Below are 15,891 nucleotides of genomic sequence, written 5' to 3'. Positions count from 1 at the left end.
GAGAAGTAGGCTTCCCACTGAGCAAGGAGCCCGATGCGGGGCTTGACACTGAGATCATGACCCAAGCCGAAGGCAGACGCTTAACAACTGAGCCACTCAGGTGCCCCTAGACACAGTTCTGATTATATCACTTCCCCACTCAGTTTTCAGTGATGCACCATTTTTATTAAATTAAGTCCAAATGCCTTAGCTTAGCATTCAAGGCTCTCCATGCTCAGGCCTTATCTTTCATTTCTAGCCTTGTCTACCCTATATTTATGCTACGTTTCAGCTAGAAACTTAGTGTTCTCAGAAGTCAACCACATTTCCTTATGACTTTACTTCTGCTTTTTCCTTTATTTCACTCCCCCTCCTGCAACCCATTCTTCGGCCAAACAAATGATACTTCTTATTGTCAGTATTGCCTCAGCTCTAGAGTCTGGGCTGCAATGAGCAATGGAAACCATAAAATAAGCATACAGAAAGGCCAACACTGGCATGCTTCATGTACTGCTTAGTTCACTTGGCAGGAGAGGCTCTTTTTACCCCCTCACTAAATTAGCCATATAACCCATTGCTACCTGTCAAAAGTACGTCCATTCTATCCTCAAAAACGTATAAAAGGAGTAATACTCTTAGCACTTTATTATTACTTTTCTTAAAGACCTGTTGCATTTTGTTCTATATCAGAATTGTGCATTTTTCATACATTCCCAAAATTGAAGTTTTTATTTTTTTTAAATTTTATGTTATTATTTTATGTTAGTCACCATACATTACATCATTAGTTTTTGATGTAGAGTTCCATGATTCATTGTTTGCGCATAACACCCAGTGCTCCATTCAATACGTGCCCTCCTTAACACCCATCACCAGGCTAACCTATCCCCTCATCCCCCTCCCCTCTAAAACCTTCAGTCTGTTTCTCAGAGTCCATAGTCTTTCATGGTTCATCTCCCCCTCCAATTTCTCCCCATTCATTTTTCCCTTCCTACTATCTTTTTTTTTTTTAAATATAATCTATTATTTGTTTCAGAGGTATAGGTCTGTTGATGCATCAGTCTTACACAATTCACAGTGCTCACCATAGTACATACCTTCCCTAATGTCTATCACCCAGCCACCCCATCCCTCCCAACCCCCACCACTCCAGCAACCCTCAGTTTTGTTTCCTGAGATTAAGAATTCCTCATATCAGTGAGATCATATGCTACATGTCTTTCTCTGATTGACTTATTTCGCTTAATATAATAACCTCTAGTTCCATCCACATCATTGCAAATGGCAAGATTTCATTTTTTTGATGGCTGCATAATATTCCATTATATATATATATACCACATCTTCTTTATCCATTCATCTGTGGATGGACAATTGGCTGTTTCCATAGTTTGGCTATTGTGGACATTGCTGCGATAAACATTGGGGTGCACGTGCCCTTTCAGATCACTACATTTGTATCTTTGCGGTAAATACCCAGTAGTGCAATTGTGGGGACGTATGGTAGTTCTATTTTCAATTTTTTTGAGGAACCTCCATACTGTTTTCCAGAGTGGCTGCCCCAGCTCACATTCCTACCAACAGTGTAGGAGGGTTCCCCTTTCTCCGCATCCCCGCCAACATCTGTCATTTCCTGACTTGTTAATTTTAGCCATTGTGACTGGTGTGAGGTGGTATCTCATTGAGGTTTTGATTTGCATTTCCCTGATGCCGAGTGGTGTTGAGCACTTTTTCATGTGTCTGTTGGCCATTTGGATGTCTTCTTTGCAGAAATGTCTGTTCATGTCTTCTGCCCATTTCTTGATTCGATTATTTGCTCTTTGGGTGTTGAGTTTGATAAGTTCTTTATAGATTTTGGATACTAGCCCTTTATCTGATATGTCATTTGCAGATATCTTCTCCTATTCTGTTGGTTGTCTTTTGGTTTTGTTGACTGTTTCCTTTGCTGTGCAAAAGCTTTTTATCTTGATGAAATCCCAATAGTTCATTTTTGCCCCTGCTTCCCTTGCCTTTGGCAATGTGTCTAGGAAGAAGTTGCTGCGGCTGAGGTCGAAGAGGTTGCTGCCTGTGTTCAGTAAAGTGACAGGATATAAAATGAATGCACAAGCCACTCTGGAAAACAGTATGAAGTTTCCTCAAAAAGTTGAAAATAGAGCCACCCTATGACCCAGTAATTGCACTACAGGGTATTTACCCCAAAGATACAAATGTAGTGATCCGAAGGGGTATCTGCACTCTAATGTCTATAGCAGCAATGTCCACAATAGCCAAACTATGGAAAGAGCCAAGATGTCCACCGACAGATGAATGGATAAAGAAGATGTGGTATATATATACAATGGAATATTATGCAGCCATCAAAAAGAATGAAATCATGCCATTTGCAATGATGTGGATAGAACTGGAGGGTATTATGCTGAGCGAAATAAGTCAATCAGAGAAAGACATGTAGCATATGATCTCACTGATATGAGGAATTCTTAATCTCAGGAAACAAACTGAGGGTTGCTGGAGTGGTGGGGTGTGGGAGGCATGGGGTGGCTGGGTGATAGACATTGGGGAGGGTATGTGCTATGGTGAGCACTGTGAATTGTGTGAAACTCTTGAATCACAGACCTGTACCTCTGAAACAAATAATACATTATATGTTAAAAAAAAAAGAAGAAGATTGTAGGAAGGGAAAAATGAAGGGGGGAATTTGGAGGGGGAGACGAACCATGAGAGACTATGGACTCTGAGAAACAAACTGAGGGTCCTAGAGGGGAGAGGGGTGGGAGGATGGGTTAGCCTGGTGATGGGTATTAAAGAGGGCACGTATTGAATGGAGCACTGAGTGTTATATGCAAACAATGAATCACGGAACACTACATCAAAAACTAACGATGTAATGTATGGTGATTAACATAACATAATAAAAAAATAAAAAAAATCAATGCACAGAAATCAGTTGCATTTCTATATACCAACAACAAGACAGAAGAAAGAGAAATTAAGGAGTCAATCCCATTTACAATTGCACCCAAAACCATAAGATACCTAGGAATAAATCTAACCAAAGAGGCAAAAAATCTGTATTCAGAAAACTATAGAATACTCATGAAAGAAATTGAGGAAGTCACAAAGAAATGGAAAAATGTTCCATGCTCATGGATTGGAAGAACAAATATTGTGAAAATGTCTATGCTACTTAGAGCAATCTACACATTTAGTGCAATCCCTATCAAAATACCATCCACTTTTTTCAAAGAAATGGAACAAATAATCCTAAAATTTGTATGGAGCCTGGGGCGCCTGGGTGGCTCAGTCGTTAAGCGTCTGCCTTCGGCTCAGGTCATGATCCCAGAGTCCTGGGATCGAGCCCCACATCGGGCTCTCTGCTCAGCAGGGGAGCCTGCTTCTCTCTCCCACTCCCCCTGCTTTTGTTCCCTCTCTCACTGTGTCTCTCTCTGTCAAATAAATAAATAAAATCTTAAAAAAAAAAATTTGTATGGAACCAGAAAAGACCCCGAATAGCCAGAGGAATATTGAAAAAAGCAAAGCAAAGCAAAGCTGGTGGCATCACAATTCCGGACTTCAAGCTCTATTACAAAGCTGTCATCATCAAGACAGTATTGTACTGGCACAAAAACAGACACATAGATCAATGGAACAGAACAGAGAGCCCAGAAATGGACCCTTAACTCTATGGTCAACTAATATTCGACAAAGCAGGAAAGAATGTCCAATGGAAAAAAGACAGTCTCTTCAACAAATGGTGTTGGGAAAATTGGACAGCCACATGCAGAAGAATGAAACTGGACCATTTCCTTACACCACACGCAAAAATAGACTCAAAATGGATGAAAGACCTAAATGTGAGACAGGAATCCATCAAAATCCTAGAGAAGTAGTATGCATTCTTTAAAGACAGCAGGAGTCAGGTGAGACTAAAAACATGCATTCCCACAAGTACGCAGAAGTCCCAATTCTCACTCTCCCTTTTACCTAGAAATACCAATGTAATTGACTTGATATTTGTTCCTCCAGAAACCATTTATGCATATGCAGGTATAAACATAGATATTTTTGAAGGAGTATTCTTTTGCAAAGTGGGTAACATTCTAAATTCTTTCCCAAATCTGTTTCTCTCACAAATAAATACATACGTTTTTATAATACATGTAGATTCACCCCATTTTTATAGTACTTCTAACTGGGCCATTATATGGATTATAGATCACTTATTTAATCAATACCCTATTTTTTAATGTTTACTGTGGAGATGCCTCTCAGATCTCCTACTGCAGGAAGCATAAGTGACTCAAGGCCCTGGCTGTTGCACTCAGAAATCCATTGCAGTATTTCGATCAAGTTTATGCTTCCCATGGACTGCTCCCAAACACTAATTGAGTGTGGCAAGAATACTAAGGCAGGCCCCTTCCTAGAGGACACAGGAATCCTCTGATGTGCAACTCTGGCTTGAGTCCTCCTTGACAGTCTTGCTGAATATTTCTCAGATTTGCATTAGAGTCTACAATGGTTCCATATAACCTTCCTTTCTTCCTTTTCCTTCCACTCTAAGTCAAACTTGGCATTTCACAATTCTCTCAGCCTCAACTGGCTTCTTCCATTTTTTCTCATGAGAATTTTTCCTAATAAATTTCTTGAACATCTATTCTCATCTCAGTGTCCACTCCTCAGAGGACCCAGACCAACACATTTAATATTTTTTTAGCTATTTGGCAATATACATCAAGCACATGTGAGTGAAAAAAAAATCTGCATATTTTTAAGAAATTGTGTCTTAAGGTTTGCCACGTCTTCATCAATTATGCTCAGATCTCTTACACACAGGTAGAGTTGGATTAGATGTGACAGAAAATTTGATTGCCCTTATTCAACACGGCTCATTAAAACTATGTTTGTTTTTAAGAGTTGTTTGTTTTCCATCTCCCAAAGCTATGCCAGTTAACATGATTTATTGATACAGAGAACAGGACTATTCTTTATTAATTATATTCTAAACAATAACACTTCATCAGCAGTTTATTTAGTGTTAGTACCAGCCTCATGGGAAAAAAATACTACATCTAACTAATTGTCCTCTTTTCGTTTCAATCATTTTCTCCCTCCTTAATCACAAATCACAAAACTTTGCTGATATTTTGCTTTGAATCTCAAATATTTTCACATTTTCCCTATGTGAATGTATGAAAGAATTAAAATGCTATTCAACTAGTAAAATATTATTTAGTATAATATCTCATTTTTATCATACTTAGAAGAGAACAAAATCAAAGTCTTATATAAAGAAGATCATTTGAGTGAATGAGCTTCATGAAATGATTTACAGCTCATACTAAAAGATCTATAGGATGTCATTACAGGTCAGACTAGCGATTGTCACAGATATTAAAAGAAAACTTGAACACTGTAAAGCCAAATTGTCACATTTCAGTATCTGAAATTGCTATGGAAAGAATTAGCAGAATGAAAAATTGTTGCCAGTTATACTTCATTTATGTGAATATTAGTCTTCATTTAACCCAAGGACCTCCCTGTTGACTATTCACTCTGACAAAGACAAGGTATCAGTGTTCTTTAAGCAATTATAATTTATTTAAATATTAGTGAATAAGATATTCTAAAACATACTGTATCATTTAGCATTTAGTGAATCAGTTTTCAGCAATTTTTTATTAATCAAAGTAAGCAAAATTTCTTAATAGTCAAATGATTAAATGAATAAATGTGTAAACAGATTTAGTCTAGACTAAAGAAGAAAATTTCATGATCTGATTTCATGCTGCCCTGGTGCATAGCTGGAAAAATGAAATCCAGCTTATAAGCCATAACATGCCAAGTAAATATCATATGAGTGAGCCAGATAAATAGGCAAAGTGATCTTTGCTTACCCTTTTGCTATTCAGCAGTTTACTAAACAAACTCATGATTTGTATCTAAGAATGGTCCCAGCTTACTCTGAGCTTATGTTTTAGATAATACATTCTTTAAATTAGCTGCTGTATTTATAACACAAAACCTCTAATGGAATCAGTCTTTGCTCTTAAATTGTTAGCAAGAATCATAACACACTAAGTCTAGTCCTCCTATCACAACTCGAATAAGTAAAAATTCCTATGACTTAGCTTAATAAAAATAAAGTTGGACTACATTCAAATTGAAAATTTCTGTCCATTAAGGGACACAATCAACAGAGTGTAAAGGCAACCTATGGAATGGGAGAAAATACTTGCAAATCAGACATCTGATAAGATTAATATAAAGACTATATAAAGAACTCCTACAATTCAAGAACAACAGCAAACAACCTGACTAAAAAATGGGCAAAAGACTTGAATAGACATTTCTTCAAAGAAAATAAAAAAAGGGCTGAGAAGCACATGAAAAGCTTTAGCATAACTAATCATTAGGAAAATGCAAATCAAAACCACAATGAGATGCTACCTCATCCCATTATGATAGTTACTATGCAAAAAAAAAAACCAAAAACAAAACCCAGAAACAACAACAAAAAAATGAAAATAACAAGGATTGATAAGAATGTGAAAACCTTAGAACTTTATGCACTGTTGGTAAGAATGTAAAATGGTGCAGCTATATGGTAAACAGTATGGTACATCCTCAAAAAGATTAAAAGATGATTACCATATGATCCAGGAATTCCACTTCTGGATAGATAGCCCAAAAAACTGAAAGCAGGGTCTTAAAGAGATATTTGTGCAACCATATTCATAGCAGTATTATTTACAATAGTCAAAAGGTAGAAGCTACCTAAGTATCCATTCATGGATTAATGGATAAATAAAGTGTGGTCTATACATACAATGGAATATTATTCAGATTCAAAAAGAAACCAAATTTTGTTATAGGCTTTCTAACACATGATACAACATAGATGAACCTTGAGAACATTATGCTAAATGAAAACAAGTCAGTCGCCCCACACAAAAATACTGTATGATTCCACTTGATAATCTAAGTCTAGGTATCTTTGATACCTAGATGTAGGTACCTAGAGTAGTCAAATTCATAGAGACAGAAAGATGAATATGGATTGCCAGTGGCTGGGGAGAAGGGGAATGGAGAGTTGTTTAATGAGCATAAAGTGTCAGTTTTACAAGTTGAACAGAGTTCTGGAGATAGGTTGCACAACCACGTGAATATACTCTGCACTGCTGAACTATAACTTAATAATTAAAATGGTAGATTTTACGTTATGTGTATTTTATCACAATCACGATTTTTTAATTTTCATTGACTATTTTCTATGTAGTCAATAAGAAAAGTGGCAACCAAGCACAGCAAGATTCTTTTCTTAATTGTATTATTTATATGAAAATATTCAATACATTTCTTGACACATAGAAAGGACTAAAAATAGTAACGCCTTATTTTTTCAGTAGACATAAAAATGTATACATGTATTAAGTTTCTCCTCAGTTAATGACTTACAATGAACAGGTGTTAATTTTTTCAGCAGGAACACAAAAATGGTATTTTAAAAGGCTTTTTATTTTATAATACAATAAAATTTTACCTAGGATGGCAACTACTAAAAGGGATTGAGATAAGAGCTTCCTCAAAGCTCAGTTATTTCTACTTTCTTCCCCCTCAGTCTCTGAGGCTGAAATCCTCCTATTCTTTACACTTCCCCAAGAAGTCTCCTTCCTCATGGAATGGTATACCTAAATTCCTTCAACTGTACAGAATACATGAATGATGCGGCTAAAGACAGGGACAAGTAAACCAAAGTGAAGAGTAAATGAAATTCATGACAGATTGAAATAAAGCTTACTGAAGGACTTGGTAAAAATCTCATTTGAAAGATTAGTTACCTGTGACCAAGGTGGTAATGCGATTACCACTACAAACTACACAACTAATTGGAAGAAAATCAGGTAGAAGAGCCAGGAGTTTCAGTTTCTTTCTTTTACCATAATAAAGCCAATTCACATGCACCCTGATTCAGGTAATTATTCTCTAACTTCTAATTCTAATTACATATATGAAGCTGGAAATCCAAGATAATTTTATCTTTTACTTCTATGTGGTGGATATTTGGATCTTTCCAGTTTGATTTTAAGGTCATTTTGCCTCCCATTAATAGTAAAAATATTTTAACCTGAATTTTTAGTTTACTTAAAAAACATCTCCTCAATTAAGTAAAATTAAATCTCTTTAATTTATAGACACATAAACAACATAGTAAAAACATTTCCCTTTTTTTCAATTTTCCTTTCCTATTACTGCCCTTACTTAATAAGGAAAGTTTTTATTATAAATTTTACAATGAAGAAGGAAAAATTTTATTATAAATTTTACAGTTAAGATCGCTCACTGTTCAGATACTTATTTCAAATTTCAGTAATTAGAATTACTAACAAGAAGCATGGTCATTATTTCTACCAATATTCCCATTTCAAATTTTGCAGCTTTCAAAGTTACCAACAAAATGTGATCTTTTTGTAATTTTGACAGCTGTTTCTGTGCTTTGAGTACTAGTATAAAATCATGTAAACTGGGGTCCCTGGGTGGCTCGATCAGTTAAGCGTCCCACTCTTGGTTTTGGCTTGGACCCTGATCTCAGGGTCGTGGCATCAAGCCCCATGTCAGGTCCGTGTTTGGCTCTGAGTCTGCTTGGGTTTCTCTCTTTCTCTCTCCCTCTGCCTCTCCTCCCACTCCCACTATCTTTCTCTGTCTAAAATAAATATATCTTTAAAAAAAAATCATGTGAACTAAGTAAAGTATGAATGCATGCATTTATTGCTAACTTAATTTGTGAAAAGTGTGAGCAATTTCTCCCAGTATCCTAGACCTCCTCTATTGACCAAAATACTTCCAAATACTCTGCCTCTAAGTAATAATAAAGAGAAAATTACCTGGTCACACAAACAGGGTCAAAATTTCCTGCTTTCATCGACAACTCAAGAATTCTCTTTCGGGGGTATTTCACCAACATTTGAGTACACCTGAGGCACATGTGTAGCGAAGATATTGCCTGTTAATGGTTAAGATGAACACGTGAGAGGTGTTTGAAGCTCCTTTTATAAAGATTCCAGGCTGATCACATGGCTGGGTTTTCTACATCATTTCAGTGAAATCGCAAACACCTGGAGAGCAGGAAGCCTGCAGAAGCGAAGACCGAGAAAGAGTGGTTTAATAGGATATACTGTTTTTTGGTGGAGCTGCTTTGACCTGAAACTGAGAAGTAGTGCCTTTAACTTTGAATAAGCTATGAAGGTGGAAAGTGATTAAAAAAAAAAAAAAAAAAAAAAGGATATTGGGTCAGCCCTGACTGTAAAAAATGACTTTCACTGGGAAAAACACTGTCATCAGTACTGACAACAGAAAAATATTTATTAAAAATCCACTAGTTGAAGTTTAAGTGTAATTCTAAGGTCAGTAGAATGATTTTGAACATCTCTGTTTCCTGGAAAGAAAAAAAGTATCCGTTCACTCCCTTTGGAGAAATTTGAAAGAGATAGTAGTTACTCCGTCATGTCCCATTCATATAAAATTTCTAGGAAGGCAAAATTAAAGTCAACTAATATTTGATATTAATTACAGCAAAAGTAACTAAATATGTAAAGATTTTGATGCAATAAAGTTGTATTTACATGTGATATGTAGCTTATTTCTGGTTGAATTCTACAATATGCTTCCTGCTTTTACCATTTTAAAATATAAGCATAATAATTGTTATGGTCTGAATGGTTTGTGTTCCCCCCTCAAATTCATGCCTTGAAATCCTAATCTCCAAAATGATGGTATGAGGAGGCGGGGCCTTTGGAAGGAGCTTAGTCCATAAGGGTGCAGCCCTCATGGTTGGTACTAGTGCCCTTAAAACCAAAGTTCCACAGAGCTCCTTAGCCCCTTCCACCGCGTGAGTACAGAGCAAGAAAGTGCCAGTTATGTGAACCAGGAAGAGAATTCTCACCAAAACACGACCATGTTGGCTCCTCAATCTTAGACTTCCCAGCCTCCAGGGAGTGAGAAAAAACTTCTGTTGTTTATAAGCTACCTAGTCTATGATATTTTGTTGTAGCAGCTCGAAGAGACTAAGACAATAATTAAATGAAGAAAGCTTTAAAGGCAGCAATCAATGAAGTAATGAAATGTGATTTCAATTTGAAATTTAAGAAAAAAGAGAGAGAGAGCATGCACATGAGAGAGAATAGAGAACGCCACCCTGGCTACACATTTAATTCTGAGAAGAGCTGCATCTCTGAAAATTAAAACCAATGCTCTGGAATTTAAACATAAGCACGCACAATGGAAGAGCTGGCAGGCCAAGAAAGAGTCAAAAAATCTTTTGTATTAGATGTCCCTATGATAGGATATGAGCATTTTATCAGAGGCAAGAAAAAAAATCACTTTTTCATTTCTCCATAGTGAATTGAGCTGAATTTCTAAACCACAAGACTGTTCACATTCACAGGAAGATAATTTACCCAGTGTGATCGACTGAACAGTCCACCAGGTATTTCACAAATATAACCTTCGAAGAGAAACCAGAAAGCATTTGTATTAGTTTGCTGGGGCTGCCAAAACAAAGTACCACAGCCTGGTGTCTTCAACAATGGAATTTTTTCTTACAATTCTGGAGGCTAGAAATCTGAGATGCAGGTGTCCCAGGGTTTGGTTTCTTCCAAGCCCTCTCTCTTTGGCTTTGTAGATGGCCGTCTTCTCTGTCTTCACACAGTCTTTTCTCTCTGTGTGTCTGTGTCGTAATCTTCTCTTCTTATAAGGACCATAGTCATTTGGATTAGGGCACACCCTAGTGAATTCATTTTTACCTAATTTTTTTTTAAGGACCCTATCTCCACATATAGCCGCATTCGGAGCAACAGGCTTAGGACTTCAACCTAATTCTGCTAACTTTCCAATGAGAATTTGGGAGGGCCATAATTCAGCCTACTACATCATTATTCAACTCTGCTAGAAAGGACTGCACACAACACCTGCTGATCTTTTCCCCTCTTTTTAACCTTGTTTCTTCACAGTGGCATACGATACATAACACAACACCCAATACCCAAAATGTTACTCAGGGAGTAAGGAGTTCTCAGTTACACTGGGAAGCATATCATGTGGGATATACACACATTACATCAGAGTAATTTGAAGATCTGAACAAAGCTTACCATATTAATCTTGAAAATATTAAAAAGAAAATGTGTGGCATAATGCAAATAAAAGAGTTAATATCTTTAAAGGTAAAAATAAATTTCAAAATTAAGCAATTTCTGTTTTAAAATTAGAAAACAGACCAACTACAAAAGAAAATATACAATGATGGAGAAAAAAAGTAAATTTCTACAGATGAAACACTGAAGAGAAACTTAATAAGAAAGGGGCGCCTGGGTGGCTCAGTCGTTAAGCGTCTGCCTTCGGCTCAGGTCATGATCCCAGGGTCCTGGGCTCAAGCCCCGCATCGGGCTCCCTGGTCAGTGGGGAGTCTGTTTCTCCCTCTCCCTCTGTCTGCTGCTCCCCCTGCTTGTGCTCTCTCTCTTTGTCAAATAAATAAATAAAATCTTAAAAAAAAAAGAAGTAAGTTCACTAAACTTGGAGGTCAAAGTAAGATGATAAAACAACAGAATGAGATGAAAGGGTGAGTTTGGATTAAGAAAAAAATAATGAAAACCCAAAGGAACAAATTAGAGAATTAAGAAATATATTAGACCAAATTACAGAGTTGCTATTTCCCTAATACCATCACATTGGACATTAGGATTTAACATATGATTTTGTGAAGAACACAAACATTCCATATAGCACTGGCATTAAAAAAAACCTTTGAAATATTCAATGTGAAGTCAGAAGTAAGAGATGACATGATTTAGATAATTAGAAAAATATAACAGAGAGGACAAACAAAATGATCCTAGTTTAGGACAACTGGCATCCACAAACTAGAGAAGGTAACAAATATAACCCCTTTTAAGATCCTTAAACATGCTCTGAAGGTCTCTGAAATTTAGGGAAAACTGTGTTACTAAGAGCACTAATCATTCCATGATTCATTCTTCCTTCTTTCAATAGAACATTTTGGCTTTTCTTACACAGTCTTCTCCAGTTGGAAAATGACCTTCTCAGGCTCCACTGTAGTTATGTGTGACCATTGGTTAAGTTTGTGCCAAATGATGCAAGCAGATGTGGTAAGTACAACTTTCAGGTCACATTTTTATAAATGATATTTTTAACCTTTCCTTTTTGAAAGCTCATTAGATGGTAGTAAATTAATTGCAACTAAAGTATTAACCCACAACAATGGACAGAATATAAGTTGATCTATCAATACGAAAGAGTTTTCAGTTAGATTCCGCAATCTGAAAGAAAGAAAGAGAATAATAACCAATAAATAGAGCACAATTTAAAAAGCTATTCTCTAGAACACAGCCTGAATTTAGAACTGTGAAAAAGACAGTAAATTTTCCACAAAAGACTAAGAAATTCTCCAAATTTGAAGACCTTTATAAAAGGCAATAGTGACAAATGTGACAGAACACCGGAGGAATAAGACCTTATAAAGAACTGTCACATCTCTAAAAGTGAGCCTAATAACAAGGAGCAAAAATGAAGGAGTTCCTCTCTAATTTACTGAATGGTTTGTGGAAAATCAGGCAAGCTAGTGTATGTACTGTTATCTCAGAATAAAGATCCACATATTCTGTTATTTTGGAAGCTTGCCTTATTCAAAAGAAGACAGAGGCACAAAGTAAACGTCACCATGAGGAAGCATTCAAAAATACTAGCCTGAATATTTCAAAAATCAATGCCATAAGAGGGGAAGGGTTGTTTTGGATTAACAGAACCTACTAGGCACAATAAACAAATGCAGTGTGTGAATATTGCTTGTATACTAATATTAAAAATGAATAGCTAGGAAAGATAGTCTAGGAGATATGCACTTAGGTCAGAGATCTCCTTTGCTGCGATATTGGTGTTGTGATTATGCAGAAGAAGGTCCTTATTTTTTAGAGATGCCTTGTGAGGAATCATGATGTCTTCTTTTAACTCATGTTCCCTAGAAAACAGCTGTCTAGGGGCTGAGACAAATATAAATGGGGTAATGTTTTATTAAGGGCAGGGTACTTTGAACCCCTTCATATCTCCTAGAATATCTTTCCTAGCTATTCATTTTTAGTATCAGTATACAACCAATATTCAGATGAAGATGGGAAATAAAAAGTATCAGTTTTGACCCAGAACCACCTGCAACATGAGGATAATAACTTGGCTTGCTAACATTCCTTATCCAATCTAATTTTCAGAGATTGTAATGACTCCTTACTTTGAGAGATTGGATATGCATCTCCATTCTCAAAGAAGTGAGAGGATTTTGATCTCACAGGAGAGATGGATGTTGTAAAATGATGTGAAAGGCTCTCAGTGACACAACCAGTGAGCCATACAATGCCCAAATTTTGTAGCACTCCAGATCTACTTGGTTTCTCCCACTATCCCCATCCCCAGCCTGGCTGCCTACCTTGCTTCCTGGCCAGAGTTGAGCTTACAAGTTTTGTGACTATTGTAATGATATTAAAGTACCAGTCTATACTGCTGACATTACTTCTATCACAGACTAAAAAGTCCCATGTTTATAATCTACTGACAGGTGAAATCCATGACCAGGCCCGGGCTGGACTGTACCTTTAGAGAATTTCGTTTTACCAGAGGCTCTCTGGTGGATCCAAGAGACATAACCTGATAGATAAAGAGAGTTAACTTTCTGCTGGGTGGACAGCGACCAATAAGCCAATAAGATGGGAAGAACTAATGGATAAATAGCTTGCCATCTCACCTACATGGATTGTAGCTTCATACAGTCTTTCTGGAGACACCCTAAGACAGATCAACCAGCTTTAGTTTTCTGCAAAGCTATGTCTCAGATATTTATTTCACTCCCTTGAATTTGCTTGTCCTCCCTGCCTCACTTTCCTCTCATGCTTTCTACCCTGCCCTCAATAAAACATTGCCCCATCTGTATTTGTCTCATTCTAGATTTTCATCAACAATTTCAGATATCCTGGGTTGCTTACCTGGTAAGGTGTTCCGCCAGAGTTTCTATAATTACCTCATCTCTGTTGATCCACAGTCTTTGTAATTTCCCATTTAGATTCATCATTGACCATATTCCAAGTAAATCCATTGGACCTTAGGTATACTCTTTCCTGATGGACTTTTCAGTGACAACCAGCTTTTCAGGCTAATCAAGATTGATTTCCCCAGGCAGTATTTGTACTCTTGTCATTGTCTGATAATTCAATAAGATGAAAAATTTTTAAGTGGTCAGTTAGTGGTGAAAGTTTCCAATTAGTGGAATTCTCACTGTGTGTTTGGCAGAAGCACACTTTTCTACCTCTGAACCGAACCAGAACTTCTAACCCAGCAGAGCCTACTTTTCAAGGAGCAGAAGCGCTAAGTGAAGGCAGTGATGATAAAAAGGAATATTCTATTTCTACTTCTTGATTCTTAAACTAGTGTATTCTTGCTCTTAAGGACACATCACTATGTATTTGTTATTGATCAAGAGCATATATATCCTGTAAGACTATACCCCAAATGCACAAGGCATTGCCAGAGATTGGTACCTTAGCTTTACCACAAACAGGCTTTTTCACTACTTTTTCAGTCCAGTAGATTCTGGGTTTGGGGATAAAATGGTAAAATCAGCAAATTCCATGATCATAAGTCAATTGTTATCCCTCTTCTGCTATGAACAAGTCATTTGATCTGAAGCAATGCTCTGTAGGATACAATGCGGATATGTCTACCATTCTCTAAGCCCTCAAACAGTGGTTATGCTCAAGGTTTCAAAGTCAGAGAAGGCAAGGCCAAATCTGGAGTAGAATACTGACTTCAATAAAGATGCATTGCTGCCCCCTCCGGAGTAGAAGGGGTTCAAAGTAACTGTCATGCCCCAAGATGAGTAGCTGGCTTTGCTAAGAAATCATCAAGGATGCAAAATCAGCTTCTGATGCTAGAAATTTGGATATGTAGCAGTGGAAGCAACTATCTCCATCCCACTACGAGAGGCCTCTATTGGTGCCAGGGCATGCTCTTTTCCTTGACTGATCAAGGAGGGAGGATGGTGGACACCTACAGGAGAGGCCGTCCTGTCCACCTCATTGTAAAGTTTTCCTTGAGTAAATGCTCTCTGAAGGTCACTGAAGTGAGACAAAAATATCTGTACAAATATTCCCCATTCCAAGTCCATCCACACACATATCCACCAGAGGGCACTTCCCATCCTTTTGGTGTTATTTTCCCAGACTTTTCACCAATTTCCCAATCATTTGCCACAGCTGAGGAGTCAATCCTTCTCTCTACCTCAAGCCACCTCTTTCTCCCTGATAAATGGTCAATCAAGTGTACCACTCACAGCTCTGCACCCCGGACAATTTTCTCTCACGGTTGCCCTTCCTGCCAATCCATGAGGGGAACTGCGATGCAGCTTCAGTCTACCTCTGACTAGTACCAGTATATCGCATGTATTCATTTGTGAGCCAGGCCTAATTCCTTCCCTCCTCTGCAGCTGATCATAGAGAATGTCCTCAGAGGCCAGTGTGTGTTCAGGGAGCAAGGTAAGTAGGGGACAGGGGAGTCCAGAACACTGACCCATCTAATTTTTTTATGCCATCTAGAAAGGTTTGAACCTGATACCTCATTTACCATTCTTATTTTTCAACCGAGTTTGCTTCTTCGACTTCTGCAAAACATGTGACTCAATTGAGTTGGTAACAGCCAGCTCATCATCAGGTGCTCTTGCCCACAGGCACTCGCTGTCTCATGTTCAGCTGCTCCGTTTCTGTGAGGGCAGGAACGTGCCAACAGTGCAGTGTGCGCTGACACTACCGGAAGATGAGAGCACCCTTTGAAGCTGCCATAAAAGCCCTCTGGCTTTCA

The 15,891-nt window shown here is 37.5% G+C and overlaps 1 long non-coding RNA gene across 1 annotated transcript in view; it reads right to left on the bottom strand.

Moving 5' to 3' along the window:
• The window catches only part of LOC118535694 (uncharacterized), a 35,205-nt gene extending 25,959 nt beyond the window's left edge, over positions 1 to 9,246 (bottom strand). Inside the window, exon 1 of the long non-coding RNA XR_004917305.2 lies at positions 8,862 to 9,246. This is a non-coding gene — a long non-coding RNA (uncharacterized LOC118535694). The remainder of the gene's footprint in view (positions 1 to 8,861) is intronic.
• Positions 9,247 to 15,891: the final 6,645 nt, after the last annotated feature.

This window comes from Halichoerus grypus, chromosome 2, assembly GCF_964656455.1.
Source record: "Halichoerus grypus chromosome 2, mHalGry1.hap1.1, whole genome shotgun sequence".
NCBI classification, from domain to species: domain Eukaryota; kingdom Metazoa; phylum Chordata; class Mammalia; order Carnivora; family Phocidae; genus Halichoerus; species Halichoerus grypus.
This window is presented reverse-complemented; position numbering and strand designations above follow the sequence as displayed.